Source organism: Arachis ipaensis, chromosome B06 (genome assembly GCF_000816755.2).
Source record: "Arachis ipaensis cultivar K30076 chromosome B06, Araip1.1, whole genome shotgun sequence".
NCBI classification, from domain to species: Eukaryota; Viridiplantae; Streptophyta; class Magnoliopsida; order Fabales; family Fabaceae; genus Arachis; species Arachis ipaensis.
This window is the reverse complement of record NC_029790.2, coordinates 85,803,226-85,817,932: the sequence shown is the minus strand read 5'-3', so window position 1 is coordinate 85,817,932 and position 14,707 is coordinate 85,803,226. Positions and strand designations below refer to the sequence as shown.

Sequence of the window (14,707 nt, the reverse complement as noted above, 5' to 3'; positions counted from 1 at the left end):
TCCTCTTCTTCCAGTTGGTTAAAAGAAATGTCTCCAAGGGAGAAGAGGTGAAAATTAGTGCCCCCTGATATAATTTCTTCTGAACAAGCCTTCTTTTATTGTGATTAACTTGATTCACCTTGCTTGTTAGTGTAGAGGTTGGATTGGTTTTTCCTGACCTTCTCTTTTTCATGGATATTTTCTTCTGTTTCTTGGTCACAATCCCCTTTTCAGTGCTTTCCTTGGTTTCCTTCACTTCTTTGATTTCAAAATTTGGGTGTTGTGTGATGGTTAGAGTATACCCTTCATCAAGAACTTCTTGAATTGATGGTTCAATAAGCTCACCCTCTATGCCACTCTCTACTTCATTGGAGTGTAGATTCCCATAATTGTTTTCATCGCTTACAACCTCCTTTGTTTGTGCATCTTCCTCCTTTGTTTTTGCATCTTCTTCTTCTTCCACGTGTGAGGGTGGACAGTTCTCTAATTCATTGGAGTATAAACTCCTTTGATTGATTTCCTCACTTTCTTCTATAGGATCTTGCATTATATCTCTTGGGAAAGAATTTGTTTGTTCCTCTTCCTGGGACTTGATAATTGACTGGACATGTTTCTCTACATTTTTGACACTCGTCTTTATATCATGTAGGAATTCTTTCATGAGAAGCTCAAGATCTGGTGGTACTTGACATGAATAAGGAGATGATGACTCTTGAAATGAATAAGAAGGAGATGATGATTCTTGATAAGAGTAAAAAGATGATGGTTCTTGGTATGAATAGGGAGATAGTGGCTCTTGATATGGGTAGAAATATGATGGTTCTTGATATGGATAGAGAGGTGGTGGTTCTTGGTATGAATATGAAGATGATGGTTCTTGATAGTTGGAACATGGAGTGCTGAAGTTTCTTTGGTTTTGACCTTGCCAACCAAAATTTGGGTAGTTCCCCCATTCATAATAATATAAATCACTCCTTGGGTGTGAGTAGTAACCCATGTGATCCCTCTCCATTATTTTTCTTAGCACAAAACACAAAAAAGAATTAAATGCACCATGTGGTAAACAGGAAAGCAAAGAAGAAAGAACAGAATTCTCTTTCTTCTTTTTTTTTTTGAAGTTTAATAGGGAAAATAAACAAGAAAATTAAAATGAAATTAACTAGGTGACACCAAACTTAATTTCAGAAATTAAGGAAAAAATATAAGTGCTATTATTTATTTAAATTTTTTTTTTCGAAAATACTAAGCAAAATTTAAACAAAATTAAAATTAAAACGCCTAATCTAAGCAATCAAACAACTAATAGTTGTTAATCACAATCAATCCCCGGCAACGGCGCCAAAAACTTGGTGCGATAATTCTAACCACAAACTAACCGGCAAGTGCACCGGGTCGTACCAAGTAATACCTTAGATGAGTGAGGGTCAATCTCACAAGGATTGAAGGACTAAGCAACAATGGTTAATTGATTTACTTAGTTAGGTAAGCAGAAAATAGTGTTTGAGAGTTCAAAGACATTAAACAATATAAAGAATATTAAAGAAAGGCAAGTAAATAAGTTGGGAATAAAATATGGAGAAACAGTTAAGGCTTCAGAGTTATCTATTTTCTGGATTGACTTTTCTTATTAAATTATTTTAATCATGTAAGATTTAATTCATGGCAAACTATATGTGACTAGACCTTAATTTCTTAGACCTTCCTAGTCTCCTCTAAAATTTATCAACAGCCAATTCCTTAGTCAATTAATTCCAATTAGGGGGTGAAGTTCAATTCTAGTTATATGTCACAGAAATCCTAATTACCCAAATATAAAAGAATTATATGTCACGTATCCCGTTAAATTAGAAATTTAGGAGAATATGTTTTCAAACTGTTGTTCAAGTAAAGAGCTTTTCCAAGTTATACAAGAACTCAATTAGAAAGAGGGTCATACTTCCGTTCCACCCAAATTCATAAAATAAAGAACGAAAATAATTCTTAAACATAAATCAAAACATGAATTAAAATATAAAAATAATAAAATCAATCCATATAATAGACAGAGCTCCTAACCTTAACAGTGGAGGTTTAGTTGCTCATGGTTCAGAGTGAAAATAAGGATTGTAAATTGTGAATTGAAATGGAATAATGTTGTGTTGGAATCCCCCTGTTGGAATCCCCTTTTATATCTAATCCTAATCAATTTAAATTCTATCTTCTAAAACTAAAATAATATCTTTTCCTATTTTTAAATATAATAAAGTTTTAAATCAGAATTAATTAAAGCAATCAGCATGTCTTCAATTGATAGATGGAGACCACTTGCTTCGTAGGGTCCACGCCTAACTTGGAGTGGGCATAATCATTCTTGTGTGAATCTCTCTTGTGTATCTGCTATCCCCTGGATCTAGTATGTGTTTCTGGACCAAAAACTGGGTCAAAACTCGGCCTGAAATCTCCCCTAGCATTTTTCTGTGTTTTCTGCATGTCGCGCATGTCACGCATACGCGTCAATCATACGTACGCGTCGATGGTCCTTTTCGCATGTCACGCGTACGCGTAAGGTACGCGCACGCGTCGCTGAGAAACTTCGCTTTTCACGTGTACGCATCATGTACGCGCACGCGTCGTTCCTCGCTGGTCAGCTCCTTGGTTTCTTCTCTTTCTCTGCAGAAACTCCATAAAATCCATCCGAATGCTACCTAAAATGAATAAAATTGCACAAGACTTAAAGTAGCATCCATAGTGGCTAATAGATAATTAATTCTTTGATAAAACTTAATAATTTAAATGCAAATTCACTAGGAAAAGATAGGAAAGATGCTCACGCATCACTAACCCACACATAGCTTTAAGTTGACCATCCGTTTCTAACAATGCATATTGATATGGGCGAAGAAAATTAAAGGATGAGATGATTACCCATTCAATTTGTAGTTTGGATGGTGACTTAGCAAGGAAGATATCTAATGGTCTTGACATTGTAGGCTCTACTTTCTTTGGCTCCTCCTTGATGACTTCCATCTTTTGACAACCTTCTTCAATTTTCTCTTGTTTGCTAACTTCTTCCACATCTTTCTCATTAATCAAAATGTGTGTTGGAGGGTGTATACATTCCTCCTCAACATTGGTTTCACATTCAATGGAAGAAGCATCAACAAGATCATCATTGTCATTTGGTATAGAGTTGTCTTCAATGATGGAGCTTCTTTCTTGTTCAACCTCCCCTAGGTCTTCTTCCATTTCTTCTTCTTCAACAATCTCCATCCCTTCCACTTGTTGCAAAACACACTCCATTTCCTTGTTCTCAAGTTGAGACTCTAGAATCTTCCTCGTACTCCCCTCTTCGGTTGCTTCTCCACAATCATCCGTGGGCATGTGTTGCTTATGGTATGAATCCCATAAGTCTATCTTTTGACGGACGATTGCTTGAAGCCGATCCATCACTTCCTTAAGACGATCCTTTGATTCTTGTTCCACTTCACTAACATAAGTAGGATCATATTGCTCTTGGATTGATGGACATGGATATTCTTCCATGGAGGGTTGTGATGGATAGGAGAATTTATCATGTGGTTGGAAAGGAGATTCATCAAAGTTTGGAGGTTGGAAGGTGTTTTGGTTGTTGGTAGAAGATAGGAGTATACGGGATATAAGCTCTTGGAGGGCGGAGGTGAAACCGGTGAGTGCGGTTTGGAACTCTTCTTGCTCTTGAGAAATGATACCAAGTGTATCATCCATAGAGCTTGGTTGGAGGAAAAAGAAGGATTGTGATGGTAGTGATGTTGAAGTGGTGGTGGTTCCATGGGTGCTTGTTCATAATGGTTATAAGTGTGTGCATATGGAGGATATGGATTAGGATTCTGTGGAGGTGATTGATGGAAATAGGATGTGGATTGGGAGTATGGTGGTTGGAATGGTAGTGTTTGGGGACTATGTCGAGAGTATGGTGCATGGAATGATGGTGGTTGAGTGGCATAATCATGATAAGAACCATCATATCCATTAGAATGATATACATCATAGGAGGGGTTGCAATCATAGTAGCTTGGTTGAGGAGGTTGCCATGGTGAGTGCTCATATAGATATGGCTCCCTTTTCAAGAATTCATCTTTCCCATAATGTGAGCCATCATTCAAGTTTTCATTACCTACAACATAGTCATAACCATACTCAAAACCACAAGGATGAGAATTCATATGGAAAAGAGGAAATCAAAACAAAGTATATCAAAAAGAAATAAAGAATAAATAAACTCCTAATTAAATCAAAGCATGAATTAAACCTAGATCTAAGAAATCCTAATCTACATCTAACCTAATTCTAGAGAGAAGAGAGAGCTTCTCTCTCTAGAAACTACCTAAATCATGATGAAAACTAAACTAATTGCTCCCCCCTTCAATCCTTGGCATCAATAGCATCATAAATGAGTTGGATTGGGTCCAAAAGGCCTCAGAAATCGCTAGCCACGAGTTGCTCAAAATGGCCCATGCTGATCCTATGATGCGCACGCATAGTCGACGCGTGCGCATCGCCTAAACACTAGGAAACTATGATAAAATACATATCATTTTGAAACTCTGGATGTTAGTTTTCCAACGCAATTAGAACCGCCTCATTTGGACCTTTGTAACTCAAGTTATGATCGTTTTAGTAAGAAGAGGTCAGGATCGATAGCTTAGCAATTCCTTCATTTTTTCATGAGTTCTCCCACTTTGCATGCTTTTTCTTCATTCCTTCAATCCAATCTTTGCCTTCTAAACCTGAAATCACTTAACAAACATATCAAGACATCGAATGGAATTAAAGTGAATTAAATTTAGCTATTTTAAGGCCTAAAAAGCATGTTTTCACACTTAAGTACAAATAAAGGAGAATTTACAAAACCATGTTATTTCATTGAATAAATGTGGGAAAAGTTGATAAAATCCCCTAAATTAAGCACAAGATAAACCACAAAATTGGGGTTTATTAATAATTCCATTGCTTTTCGTTATTTGCAACAAAAATGGTCATGTATTTCATTTTTATAAAAGAATAAAGACTTATTTCAGTATTTTTTTTTATGCTTACGAAAGAGAATACGATCTCTTATTAAAAAACCAAAATATTTTGACCCTAACGTTAATATTTTCAACTAATTAAAATCATTTGTTAAAAATTCTTTTGAATAGTAATAAAATAATTTGTGGAGGATTTTATTTGTAATTTGTATTAATTTTAAATTTCTATAAATTTTTTTCTAGCAATAAAATTAATTATCACTACTACTATCACCATATTTTTTATTTTTATCACTATAACTTCTATCTCTATTATTTTTATTATGCAATTATATCTTATTACTATCATTATCTCCTCTATTATCAATTTACTATCAACACTAATACCAAGATAATCAAAATTACAATTCTCTTACTTTATCTCTTGTATGATGTTATTTTTTTTCTTTTTAAAGGATTTTCATAATGTAATTAATTTTTTTCTTTCAACACTAAAAGGGAACCGGGAAATAGCGGCGATTTTTTTAGAGAAATTGCCACAAAATGACATACCAACGGTTCTATAACTGTTATAGTTTAGGGTGTGGCCATTTCATTTTGTGGCGGTTTTTATGAACTGCTTGCATAACCGCCACAAAATAATATATAGCGTCAGTTGATATAGCGGCGGTAATAAACCGCTGCAATTCTGATAGGTACTTTTAAAAAAATGCGGCGGGTTGAGGTTTTCAACTCGCCACAATCTTCTACATAAAATTTAAAAAAAAAATAATAGTTGGATTACAATATATTGTACCATTTTTCTTTACTATAACTTATTTTCTTTACGTCATAATTAATTAAAACTTAAGATACGTGTATAAAAGAGGACTAAATAGATAAAAATATAATTTTGTATAATTGAAAAAAAAAACTAATTGATAACACCAACATAAGAAAATAATTTATTTGTAATAAATAGGAAGTAGAGAACACAATAGTAGCACTAGTCAATTTTTTACACATGGTCAAAATACATAGTAAACATTGGTCAACTCATACCTCTTAATCGTACTTCTCAATATCTGGATATAAAGCACCAATAAGGGCATTATATTTTGGATCATCTCTCAAAGAATGGTGACTGGCACAATGTATTCGACAAGTAGAGCATTCCTTGTTCTTGAGATAATATATGGACGATGAGTCTGCATACAGAGATTATATCCTGAGATAATGCACTTAAATAAAGAATGAATTCTCAAATCTCTACTTTAATTTATTTTTCAAACAAAACACTTCTTGAACCTTCAAAATATTTTACCTATGTGTAAACATTCAAGTTTCATTTATTTTCTAAATTTTTAGAGGAATTTTCATTTATTTTTTAATTTGTCTTCAAGTGAGGCCTGCTTTTGGCATGGCGCATCTCACACAAAACAAAGCTACATAACCATTTTAGAGATACCAGTAATTGACATTCATATATGTCGCTAATCAAGACCTTTATCATAATCCATTTATTCAATCTCTTGTTTATCTTAAAACCAATAGTTCCCCCCACAGCTAATTTTTTTTCCAATTGACAAGGAATTAATTAAAATACTAATAGCTCAAAATCTAACAGACGATATAGTTTTCCATTTAGTCTATTGCCCTTACTATAAAAATTATTTTAAACTGAATTATATTGCCACTTACAAAATTGTCATTTGCTGTAGGTATGATCATATGTACATAGTGATCTGAAGTCCTCACTAAAAGCTTGTTTGTCTTAAAACCAATAGTTCCCCCCACAGCTAATTTTTTTTTCCAATTGACAAGGAATTAATTAAAATACTAATAGCTCAAAATCTAACAGACGATATAGTTTTCCATTTAGTCTATTGCCCTTACTATAAAAATTATTTTAAACTGAATTATATTGCCACTTACAAAATTGTCATTTGCTGTAGGTATGATCATATGTACATAGTGATCTGAAGTCCTCACTAAAAGAAATAATCATAGAAAATTGCAGGGAATAGAAAACCGCAACTTTTCTTTTAAAGCACCCATTAAAATTGTGGCAGTTCTAAACCGTCGCTATTTTTTTAAAAATCAGCAAAAAAATAGTGGCAGTTTTACAACCACCGCCAAATCAATTATCTAATTATCGGCGGTTATACCAGTGGTTGCTGGAAACCGCCGCGAAAACAACTGTCTATGCCACTAACCAGGGCAGTTCACTCAACCGCCGAAATTGGTTTTTGCAGCGGTTTAAAACCGCCGCTAATCTCCGCTCTTCTTGTAGTGCTAACATGACACATACTCCTTGAGCTATTTCACGATTCCTTTAGCATAATTTTTTCATTAGTTATAACATTTTTTTATTTGAAAAATAAATAACTATGATAAAAATAATTATACTATAAATTTGCTGTCAATTATATATAATTAAAATTCATATATTACCAAAATTATAATTATTCTTCATCATATTCCATTTTTTTAATCTATTGGTAATCTTTTCTTAATTTAATTAAAATTTGAATTGAATGAATTAATATTATTCTTCTTCTTCAATAAATAGTATATTTGGCTTGATATTTTTTGTTGATATTTTTTGGTTTATTTAGCCTAATTTATTATGGTTATTCATCTCTTTCTTATTTTATACTAATTTCAATTAATTAAAATTAATAAATTTTAGTTATTTCAATTCTTGTAAGTTTTTTATTCTAATAAAATATTAAAAGTCTCGTCAGAAATTACTTACCGACAGATTTTTTTCGTCGGTAATTACCAACAAATTTTTCTCCGTTACTGATAAAATTTTTCTCGGTAATTATCCCACCTTTTGCTAAAAAACCGTCAGTTTTTCGACAGATTCTCTGTCTGTAATTTACCGATAGATTTTTTTTCATTACTGACAGATTTTTTCTCAATAATCGTCATTTCAATTTTGCTTAAACCGTCCGATTTTTTGACAGATTTTTCTTCGGTAACTAGCGTAAGATTTTTCAACAGATTTTTTGTCGATAATTGGAACTTGGGAAAGCATTTCTAACTCTGAATACAAATGAAAAATCCATCTGTAAGGTAAAATAGTATTTTTTTTTTAGATTTTTCATTGCAAAATAAATTTGTTTTCATACAAAATAAATATAAATTTAAACAAGTTCATCATATTATCAAACTGAAAGAAAAGTACTATAAACAAGCAAGTCAATATAATTCAAAATATAAACAAAGTGTATTGATACATCAACTATAATCCTCAGTGTATTGTTCAACCATACTAAATTTATCAGCTATAATTCATAACATTGTATTATATGAGAAAAATTACATTATGCGAATCTCTACAAGCCAATCAACCAGTATTCCGTGCATGCTTTGAGTAATATCGTGCTGCTTTATATTTCTTAATGCAATTAGAAAAGGGCTACACTTCTTGGATGCAAAAATTTCAAAGTACTACATGTCAATAAAAGTACACAGTAGAGAAAAATACATGAAAAAATATCAATAGTGAAAGTTATTCAATTTGTTGTGGCACAAAAAACTCATTACTCAACATCTTAATGAAAATTATGTCAATTGAATGCATAAGGGTTAACCATGATTAGTACAATATATAGAATGCATCTGAAAATCTCATCTCTTTCGGGATCAATTCCATGTATTGCAATTAAAACTTCAGCAGGTGTGAGCCTGTAGGACCAGATTGTGATGATCCCTGTATAAAAACTCAACAATCAAATTCATTCAATTGAAAAAATGAATTCAAAGTTAAGAAAATTTTTTATCCTAGTAAAGAAAATGAAATATATGTCTAACAAGTAACAACTTTGTTTATTAACATAGTTGACTCTAAAATATTAAGTGCGTGATACCAAACATGAAAAAGAACATTGGGGCTGGGTAATGCTAGAATACCTTCAAGTCTTCAACCTTGTACAAGGTCAACAACACACAGACAGTAATTAAGAAGACTAACATCTATGTACTGTACGAAAATTGATTGACCTATACATTGATGTGTTTTGTAAGCCTTTTTTCTTTTCTCTCTCTTTTTTTTTTTAATTTTATTTTAAGAATAGCTAACTAGTACTCTAGAATGGTTTGAGCAATAAAAAACAAGGCAGTTGGATTCTAATTAAGTTAAAAACAAAAGAAAACCCTACAATGCTTAAATAATTAATAATATCTTAGGCATATATCCTATTGGCTGATTGTCAAAGATCATTAAAGTCATCCGATGCTTTCCTTAACCAAGTAAGTCTTGAATCCTTAGCCAAGTTAATTCTTAATTTTGAAAATTCATTTAACAGCATAACTCAGAGTACTACCTTTCATACTTTTTTAGTGGAAATGTGTAGTCCCAAAATGTAATCAACATCATGCAGAAGAATGAATTTTCATAGTAAACTAATGTGAAATAACTTTACCTGCTTTAGATGATATAGGCAAATAGTAGTACCTGCAACAAAGATGAAACCAAAACTACACCAAATTCTAAAATTTAAGGTCAATTACGATGAAATCAATGTCATCTTGTCTCTCTATAAAAGTCTCGTCAAAAATTACTTACCGACAGATTTTTTTTCGTCGGTAATTACCAACAAATTTTTCTCCGTTACTGATAAAATTTTTCTCGGTAATTATCCCACCTTTTGCTAAAAAACCGTCAGTTTTTCGACAGATTCTCTGTCTGTAATTTACCGATAGATTTTTTTTCATTACTGACAGATTTTTTCTCAATAATCGTCATTTCAATTTTGCTTAAACCGTCCGATTTTTTGACAGATTTTTCTTCGGTAACTAGCGTAAGATTTTTCAACAGATTTTTTGTCGATAATTGGAACTTGGGAAAGCATTTCTAACTCTGAATACAAATGAAAAATCAATCCATCTGTAAGGTAAAATAGTATTTTTTTTTAGATTTTTCATTGCAAAATAAATTTGTTTTCATACAAAATAAATATAAATTTAAACAAGTTCATCATATTATCAAACTGAAAGAAAAGTACTATAAACAAGCAAGTCAATATAATTCAAAATATAAACAAAGTGTATTGATACATCAACTATAATCCTCAGTGTATTGTTCAACCATACTAAATTTATCAGCTATAATTCATAACATTGTATTATATGAGAAAAATTACATTATGCGAATCTCTACAAGCCAATCAACCAGTATTCCGTACATGCTTTGAGTAATATCGTGCTGCTTTATATTTCTTAATGCAATTAGAAAAGGGCTACACTTCTTGGATGCAAAAATTTCAAAGTACTAAATGTCAATAAAAGTACACAGTAGAGAAAAATACATGAAAAAATATCAATAGTGAAAGTTATTCAATTTGTTGTGGCACAAAAAACTCATTACTCAACATCTTAATGAAAATTATGTCAATTGAATGCATAATGCATAACCATGATTAGTACAATATATAGAATGCATCTGAAAATCTCATCTCTTTCGGGATCAATTCCATGTATTGCAATTAAAACTTCAGCAGGTGTGAGCCTGTAGGACCAGATTGTGATGATCCCTGTATAAAAACTCAACAATCAAATTCATTCAATTGAAAAAATGAATTCAAAGTTAAGAAAATTTTTTATCCTAGTAAAGAAAATGAAATATATGTCTAACAAGTAACAACTTTGTTGATTAACATAGTTGACTCTAAAATATTAAGTGCGTGATACCAAACATGAAAAAGAACATTGGGGCTGGGTAATGCTAGAATACCTTCAAGTCTTCAACCTTGTACAAGGTCAACAACACACAGACAGTAATTAAGAAGACTAACATCTATGTACTGTACGAAAATTGATTGACCTATACATTGATGTGTTTTGTAAGCCTTTTTTCTTTTCTCTCTCTTTTTTTTTTTAATTTTATTTTAAGAATAGCTAACTAGTACTCTAGAATGGTTTGAGCAATAAAAAACAAGGCAGTTGGATTCTAATTAAGTTAAAAACAAAAGAAAACCCTACAATGCTTAAATAATTAATAATATCTTAGGCATATATCCTATTGGCTGATTGTCAAAGATCATTAAAGTCATCCGATGCTTTCCTTAACCAAGTAAGTCTTGAATCCTTAGCCAAGTTAATTCTTAATTTTGAAAATTCATTTAACAGCATAACTCAGAGTACTACCTTTCATACTTTTTTAGTGGAAATGTGTAGTCCCAAAATGTAATCAACATCATGCAGAAGAATGAATTTTCATAGTAAACTAATGTGAAATAACTTTACCTGCTTTAGATGATATAGGCAAATAGTAGTACCTGCAACAAAGATGAAACCAAAACTACACCAAATTCTAAAATTTAAGGTCAATTACGCGATGAAATCAATGTTATCATAAAAGCTAAATACTCCAGGTGACAATGAACCGTCAGAAAATAATTCTAAAACTGGTAAGTAATAACTGAAATCTGTAACAAAATAATAAGAAAAATCCTACCCAGGTTCCTTTAACAAAATTTACATTCTCTTGATCTTCACAATGTTATTTTTGGATAGATGGGTCCTTCGGTGATATTAAATTTTAATTATCCTATCATTAATTAGAGGACTGGAATTTTATCCAAAAAATAACGATGATGATAACAAAAAGATTAGAGGATGAAGGCGGCTTTTTTTAGAGTAAGGATAAAGGTGTTAATTATTGCATATTAAAGATCAAAACACCGAACTGCACATAATTAATATTTCAGTGCAAACAGACATACACGTGGAACTTGAAATCAAACTTGCAATAATAATAACATTGACATTTTTTCAAAGACATGATTATGTCACTTCAAAAGAGTCTAACCCATGAATGGACTCATAAAAACAATACTTGAGAATAATAAATTACCCGTGAAACAACGATTTCAAGATTTAGAACTCCTATAGCCAATCCTGCACAACCAATTGGATGTCATGAAATCATAAACTTATCTTAGCTGATTAATTATTAAGAACACATCTTCAACATTGAATACTAACCTTGGCCACCACCTGAATCAGTAGTCAACTCCGATGTGACAGTAAAGGGAACACTATAGGTAATCTGCAATCAAAACATGAAAAATTTATCCTGTCATGAACTTTCAGGTATGTTAATATAACTAAGCTAGAATTGGTAGAGAAGATTAAGAGTTTGGTGCCACAACATTCCTAGGACTTACCACAAGAGGAAAACCAAGAAGAACAAACACAACCAAGGAAGCAACCTTGATTTCTTCACTTGCTCCAATTACATGTTGAATACCTCCAAGGTAATCTTGGATGGAAATCAGATTAATTATAGCAGTGCCAGCCATGCAAACAAAGACGATAAAATTGCTAACAGCCCATACTGCACCCATCCAGTTACACACTGGTTCAATGAAAAACGAGCTAATTACCAAGACAATCTATCAAGCCACAAATGTAATGTAAGATTTATGATTACACAGGAAGAAACAAAGTTAATTTAAAATAATAAATCACTGATCATTATTGGTAAAAGCTTTGTGACAATTCTCTTCGAACCCCCCTTCTCTCCCCTCTTAAAAAAATAATGCTCAAATTGTGAGTTATTATTGAATTCAACAGCAAACCAAATGCACCCTCTCTAACACCTTGATCATAAATACCTACTTTGGTAGAGCTCTCTTTTGGATCTTCATGATAAACTTCCCTCCCCATCCAATCCATATTAAACAAAAAAAAGGGAAACCATGACAACTGCAAGTAACAAAGGTCAAAAGGTTGAAGGAAACATAAGAAGGATCTCAAGTGGGATGCATAAGCATAATCCAACCAACATTCACAACCATTTTAGAAATGCAGAAATGTATATAATGTATGTACTGCAGTACCTACCCAAGTAAGAGCCATTACAACAAGCACTGAGTGCATTGCAGGTAGCAAATGCCTTAAACTTGTCAATAAGTTTACTAATACTGCTCCAGGTCCATCCACAAAGTTTTTATATCTCATGTTTTAGCTCTACATCTTTCTCAATGTGATCCTCATTTATCTTTCCATTGATGTCATTTGATAAAGGCTTTGATTTTGTGAATTCAAAGCCATTTTGTTGTTGTTCATCAAATAAAGGATCAGAATCTGATAAGCGATGATGCTGAGTTGTAGTAAGCGAAACTTCATCAGCAAAATATAGGGTGACAAGTGTGCATAATGTCAGGAAAACCTGCTAACATTGGCGATTAGATTCCACTAGTGAAAAGTAACTATACATAGATTTAAGGATTTAATTTTGATATGATGATAGTACAAAAAGTTTTGTATAGTCATCCTATTTTATGATGTCTTAGCAACAAACAGGTTAGTCCTTTATATCCAATACTCTGAAAGTCATATATTCTTATATGATCTGACAATATATAAAATGAATGTCATATTATAGAACCTTTACCTTACTTGCTCATGTTTTAGACTTAAAGCCATATAATCATCTCAGTAACTAAAAAAAGAATAAACTAATTGAACAACAAAATCTACACAATCAGTATTTCAAACATAAAAATAAAAATCCAAAAAATTGAAAGTGATAAACTCTGAAATTAACCGAATCTGAGGATAGATTCTCGATGTTCTGGAACAGAAAAATTCTATGAGTGATAGCATATCTAGAAGTGCGAGAAGGAAGACGAAGGAGAAAGAAAGAAAGAAACAAAGCAAAGGAAAAATAAAACAAAATAGCTATGCATGCGTAAGAAGACAACAAAAATAATAAGAACTGGATGACAAAAACCATACCAGGACTAGAGCGACGACAGACTGTTGCAAAGTTCGAGAAACGGCGGTAAATCGAACGAGATGCGGAGAAGCTCGACAAAAAATGGCGAACTAGAGGAGAGGCTGGCGTCAGTGTAGCAGTGAATATGAAGAGTGATAAAGGCGTGGAAGAGATTAGGGTTACCTGCACAGCTGAGATGAGACCAAAACAGAACGATTTCTACACATTAGGATTCGATACGAAGCGACGCAAGAAACATAGGAAGAAGAGTTGGCAGGCGGTGTGATGGAGCTTCGGTATGACGGAAGTTCAGTGTAACGACCCAATTCCCAGTACGTCATGATCATACTAGAAACCAAGTGTCACCAACTTTTTCACCTAATAGCTAACTAAATATTTATTATTAAGCCTGTAATTGTATTAGCGCGCAAATCAGCGCACGAATCGAATTTTTAAAAAAATTAAGATAATTCAGTAAGTACACTAAAATAACACAAACATCAGAGACAGAGATAATATACATCATACATACTATTTACATATATATACATATATTGTCATACGGGTTTTAAGTCAGCATACAATCCTTCACATCTGGTTACTATATACATGATCAACACTCTGGGTCCTAGTCCATATAGGAAGCCCCTAAGCTGGCACCCGAAAACTAGCCTAGTCAACTATATGCATCCTACTCTCTCAGTGAGTCTAACCAAAAGTGAGAAACTAAGCACAAAAGCTAGACTATCACAAAAACTCCCAAAAAGTCTCATACTCATCTCTCCAACATCAACTGTCGTCAGAGGAGGAAATCTCAAACACATCTGATGGGGAAGGAAGGAAGGGGAAAGAACTGGGGAGTTCTTAGTAAGGTCGGGGTAGTTAGTTTAGTTCGTTTTATTATGTGATGCCAAGGCATCTTAGGCTAGTTTCACTAGCCTTTTTCTTTTATTTTTAGTTGTTTTATGCATTTTCTTGAGCCTTAAGTAATCATTTGGGCCAAATAGTCATGCTTGTCTTAAATCATTCA

At 32.7% G+C, this 14,707-nt stretch overlaps 1 pseudogene; it reads right to left on the bottom strand.

Moving 5' to 3' along the window:
- LOC107647007 lies at positions 8,271-14,018 on the bottom strand (annotated as a pseudogene).